This window comes from Gracilinanus agilis, chromosome 1 (assembly GCF_016433145.1).
Source record: "Gracilinanus agilis isolate LMUSP501 chromosome 1, AgileGrace, whole genome shotgun sequence".
NCBI lineage: Eukaryota > Metazoa > Chordata > Mammalia > Didelphimorphia > Didelphidae > Gracilinanus > Gracilinanus agilis.
Genome location: NC_058130.1, coordinates 367,016,809 through 367,023,152, shown reverse-complemented (window position 1 = coordinate 367,023,152; position 6,344 = coordinate 367,016,809).

Sequence of the window (6,344 nt, the reverse complement as noted above, 5' to 3'; positions counted from 1 at the left end):
GGGATTTGTTTGCTCTTTTTTAGGTTTCAGAAATGAGAGTAATATATATATGTGTTTGAAAAAGGAAATTGTAATACCAAGTTTGTAAAAAAGAAGTTAAATATTCATGTATTCCATTGTTTAAAAGTACAATCTTCTTTTATTATTTGGACTCATATTGGAATGTAGCCAACAAATTATTACTGTGAAAGATTAAGTAGAATAGAAAAAGTAACGCTTTAAATTTTCTTTGGTCAGCTTTCCCTTTCTCTTTTTGCCTCTCTATGTCACTACTTCTTTCTTTCCTGACTTTCTCTCTTTCTGAAGTCCAATCCATTCCTACATTTAAAAATTTTTTTATTTAATTAATTTAGAATATTTTTCCATGGATACATGATTCATGTGCTTTCCCTCCCCTCCTCTCACCCCCTCCCATAGCCAATGAGCAATTCCACTGGGTTTTACATGTGTCATTGATCAAGACCTATTTCCATACTATTGATATTTGCACTAAGATGATTGTTTAGAGTCAATATCCCCAATCATTTCCTACCCATGTGATCAAGCAGTTGTTTTTCTTCTATTTCCACTCCCAAAGTTCTTCCTCTGAATGTGGATAGTGTTCTTTCTCATAAGTCCCTCAGATTTGTCCTGGATCTTTGCTTTGTTGCTAGTAGAGAAGTTCATTACATTGGATTGTACCACAGTGTATCAGTTCTCCTGGTTCTGCTCTTTTCACTCTGCATCAATTCCTGGAGGTCATTTCAGTTCACATGGAATTCCTCCAGTTCTTTATTCCTTTGAGCACAATAGTATTCCATCACCAACAGATACCACAATTAGTTCAGCCATTTCCCAATTAAAGGACATACCCTCATTTTCCAATTTTTTGCCACTACAAAGAGTGTGGCTTATTAATATTTTTGTACAAGTCTTTTCCCCTATGATCTCTTTGGGGTACAAACCCAGCAGTGGTATGGCTGAGCCAGAAGTTAGACAGTCTTTTAAAGCCCTTTGGGCAAATATGGGAACAATTTTCAAATCTTTATTTCCAACTACAGCCTTTTACCGATAATGCCATCTATCGTTACCATCATTGCCCATTTCAAATGCTACCTCCTCAGTGAAGTCCTCCCTCTTCCCTTTCCTATTTCATTCCATCTTCTATCCTCCTAACTTCCACTAGTCTTTCTCCTCCCTCCCCAGGCAATGGGGGTTAAGTGATTTGCCCAAGGTCACACAGCTAGGAAGTGTCTAAGGACATATTTGAACCCAGGACCTCCCATCTCTGGGCTTGGCTCTCAATCCACTTAGCCACCCAGCTGCCCTCTCCACTATTCTTTCTTTGTATCTTTCTTGTATATGTCCTTACATTATAACTACTTGACAGTGATTGGTGTACATTTTTTAAAATCCTCTATTAGGTTGTAAGCCCTTGAGGGTAAATGTGTATCCCCTACATTACATCATGAAATGATAACGATGGAGACAGCTCCACTAAATCTCTTTAGAAATTCTTCTGTGTACACACAGTCTACATATTATGTCTAACACTGTAATTCTAAATAGCAGAGTGCTTCCTTTTAAGGAAAATTCAAGCCAGTTAGCACTTGAAGATATTGACTATAACAACTGTATTTATTCCAACTCTAAGATGTTCAAGATAAGTGGAAAGAATTTAAAAGATCGTGGTGATAACTAGAAATCATGGACTTGAATTCCTAGGTTGTTACTGTTCAATTAATGTTCGGAGTGTGAAAAGATATTCATAGTCTTAGCCATGACGACAGCAAAAACAAATAAAAAAATAGATTTTTTCAAATGGTGAAGGAAACCCACTAAGAGTCAATTTTTTCCCTTAAAAATACTCTTTATGATTCTAGCTTTCTAGTTTATTTCAACAACTTTCCATATTGCATCTCTCTCTCTCTCTCTCTCTCTCTCTCTCTCTCTCTCTCTCTCTCTCTCTCTCTCTCTCTCTCTCTCTCTCTCTGCCTTTATCTATTTCTGTCTCTGTGTGTTTTTTTCTGGCTCTTTCCCTCCATTTCTTTTTCTCTATGTGTCTCTGTTTCTCACTCTGTCTCTGTTTTTCTGTGTGTTTGTGTGTGTCTCTCCCTTTTGCTTCTCATTCTTTTTCATCTGCCCTCCCATCTAATGAAAAACAAAACTCAATGACCTTAAAATCCTAATTTATTGAAGAAATCATTTCAGATGACTACCAGATCTCATGTCCTTGATCTACTCAAGTTATTTCCTTTGGATAAAGTAGATGATTTTAAGATGAAGAAAGATACCTTAAAAAGCTGTGCAAGTGAGATGAGAATGATGTTTAGTTGTAAATGAGACAATGGAAAATAGCTTTAGTAAGTAACTAAAGAAGGAAGAAAAATGATACACCATCAAGTGTTAGTTTAAATAGTAGTGTGTTATTAAGGGCATCACAAAGTCATCTAAAAAATTAGTCTACTGGGATTATGGGAAAAACAATGAAGACAGCTTTTAATATTTGGAATTTGGAATTGCTTAGCTCAAGTTAGCTAGCAGAATTAGGTAACTCTGGCATATGAGGATTTGTTTTTTATGAAGGATTATTTTGTTTGTTCAGTCTTGTAAGTCACCTGGCATTTCTTCTAACCCTATACAATATTTGACTTTGCCAGTTAGCTTCATGGAGCACTAGATTCATTAAAGTAAATGATGAATTGCTTGTGCGGTGAGCCAGAGGCTATTTACACGATTTCATTTTATTGAAAAAAAAAAGATGTTACCAACTCATGCACTCTGCATTCTCTTTCTGAGCAATGAGGCAAATGGAAAAGAAACTCACTGTAAACTAAATTTGTTTTTTATCCTCTGCTCAAATGCCTCATCACAGGGTGGATGTGACCCTGACTTTTGAAGACAATATGAGCAAGATACATATTCTGGGAAGTGCTACTGTGCTAGACAGGCTTTGAGTAGAAGCTCAGGCCATCACAAGAAATTTGGCATGGGATAATACATATTTTTTGCCCACAGCAATTCATGATGACTGGTAATTAAGGCGTGGAAAGGTCAAAGGGAGAGAATGGCCACACCTATGCAATATTTTGAAGTGTTCAGTCATTTTCAGTTGTGCTCAATTATACATGACCGTATTTTGGGGTTTTCTCCACAGAGATACTAGAGTGGTTTGCTATTACCTTTTCCAGCTCTTTTTTCAAAATGGGGAAACTGAGGCAAGCAGGATTAAGTGACTTGCCTGGGATTATAGAGCTAGTATACGAGGACAGATTTGAACTCAGGAGACTAAGTCTCAACTCAAAGTCTATCACTGTGCCACCTAGCTGCCCCATTTGAGATATTGTACATAATAACAATATTGTTGGCATATTCCACTTTGTATACAGATGTGTTTCTGTAAAATGAATTGCTTGATGAACAGAACCAACCCTGAGGTTGTTGAAAGCACCAATCAGAAAACATATATAATGTACCGTTTAATGATAAAACACTTTATAAATGTAGGATATAATAGTAATGATATTAATAGTATTAAGTAATTTTTAAGTAATGTGAGTATTAAGACTTACTATTTAATATAACATTATAGTCAGCCTTTCATTAATCTGAATAAGTAGCTAATTCTTAAGTTATTTGTTTGATGAGTTTTATATCCACAAATTTTCACCTAGTATGGAATGATATAACACATTAGATAGTATGAGTAATCACAAGAATTTAAAAGCTTGTGTCTTTAAAGCATATATTGCTTTAAAAATCATGTAAATAAATTAAATATACTGATATTAGTACATATGTTCAAGTTAATAAAACAAAGGTTTATTCTATCTGATTATCTTTTCATTTTTGCATCATATCGTTATATTTTTCTTTTTATACCTTTTAATAATAGCTTCACTTTGACTTTTTCTTCCACTTACTTTGACTTGGCATGATACAGTTTACAAAACACTTTAAAAACATTATCTTAATCACAAAATACTTTGAAGTAGGTACTACACATAGAGTTATCACATTTTATAAATAAGACACAATATAATGGAAAGAGCACAGGTTTTGGAATTCAAAAACCTGGATTCAAATGTTGATTCTGAAGCTTACTGTATCAGTTTCCTCAGATGTAAAATGAAGGAGTTGGACTAGATATTCTCTCCAGTCCTTTCCAGATCAAATCTATGGTATTATAATACTCTAACCTTTCTAAGGACACTCAGAAAGGCAGTGTTTTCAAGAGAGACTTGAATGGTGAATTTTTCAGTATTCACTCATTCATTCAAGAGATACTTAGTAGTCACTTTACAGTAGCAATATGATGTAATGCAGTAGTAAGAGGACTGGACTTGAGGACATTCAAATCCAACTTCAGATATTTTCTAGCTATGTGCTCATGGACAAATTACTTAACCTTTGTGAGCCCAGTGTCTTCATCTATAAAATGGGGACAGTAATACCTGTAATAACTAGATAATATATGTAGAGTTCTTTGCAAATTTTAAAGTGCTCCACAAATGTCAGTTATTATTATCATCATTACTACATGCTGTGTTAAGATTTTTAAAAATGGCTTAGATAAGAAATGTCTGCTGCCCCCTCAAGAAGCTTTCAGTTTCCTGGGCAGCTAAGTGGAACAGTGGACAGAATCCAGGACTTGGGATGAGGACACCCTGAGTTCAGATTTTACCTCAGACACTTACTAGCTATACAACCCTGGGCAAATTACTTAACCTTTTTCTGCCTCAATTTCCTCATTTATAAAAATTGAAATGAAAATATCTGCCTTAGGTTGTACATATCAAGTATTTAAACTTCTGTAAAGTGATTTTCAAACCTTAAAATGCTATATAAATAATAGCTATTATTATCATCAATATCATCATCATTATTAAATTATTTATCATGCTATCAATAAATTCTAAGTTGTATAAGTGAGGCACCTCAGAAATACTGTGTAAATGACTTGAATCCTCTAAGGTTATTTAGAGTGAGATAACTGTCAGCAAAGGCCCTTGAAGAGACTATTTTTACTTCTCATATCTAAAAGGTTTGGCATGGGATCTTGGCATCATGCCATTTATCTACTACCATGGCCTTGAAAATTCTGAAAGGGAGTAAAAAATGGATTATAAATTGGCCTTTGCTCAACTGGTTCTCCTCAATTTTTTTGGTAGTTCATTTGTTTGTTACATTAAAACTCTCAGGTATCTCCCATCTTTGCTCCCCTCCCTATACTAGAGAAGGTATCATTTAACAAAAAGATACATATATATGTATAAAACTCTATCTTTATAGTTTCTCTTTATCAGTTCTTTCTCTGGAGATGGACATAAACAAGTCATTCTTCAAATAATATTTCTGTTGCTATATATGATGTTCTCTTGGTTCTGCTTGTTTCTCTCTTCACAAATTTGTGTATGTTTTTCTTTATAATTTGGTCTCTGCACCATTTCCTAATCTAAGGTCATTATTTTTACTATTGTTATTGTTGTTCAGTTGTGCCCAATTCTTTGTGACCCCATGGACCATAACACATCAATTATAGGCATGGATAGCCATGGGGCTTTCTCGAAAAGGATACTGGAGTGGTTTGCCTTTTCTTTCTCCAGAAGATTAAGGAAAACCAAGTTTAAATGACTTAAAAAATTTCTGAGGTTGGATTTTAACTCACATCTTCCTGATTCTGGGCTCAACATTCTAGCTACTGAACCACCTAACTGTGTCATTTTCCACCTCAAAAGCCCTTTGAGGTGGAAAAGAGAAAGCAAGCCATCTCATGCTATTCTTAATAATTGCAGGAGTTTTTAATTTCCATGAACCCTTGAAATAAAGGGTAAAACAAATTGGAGGTCCTAGTGAAGAAGTGATAAGTGTCTAGACTCTCCCCAATAACTACCGCTGACATCCTTACCCAAATATTTACAAATTTAACAAACATTCACAAAATAACAACTCTGTGCCAGGTCCAATTAGACACAAACAGAAATGATACAGACCTTTTTCTCAAGAAGTTTATAGTCTGTCTAGTTGAGAGATTAGAGATGTATATTAATATTGATCATCATGTCACAGTACTAAAAGTGTAAAGAAGTCAGAACAAAATGCCCTGAAAAAACCTCAGTAGAGAGAATGAGAGATCATTCATATGGAGATAGGCTGAGGGTAGGTGCAGAGATCAGGAAATACTTTGTGGAAGTGGTTAAATTGAGTTAGATTTTGACAAAGTGTGTATGTGGGGAGGGGAAGGGTCACAAGGCAGAATGGAAATGAGGCAGGACCACAAAAACAAAGGCATGAGAGTGGTAGAGGGTACAAAGAGGACTCTAACTCTTTTTATTCACTTTATCTTGCTTCCAAGAATTGGCGTC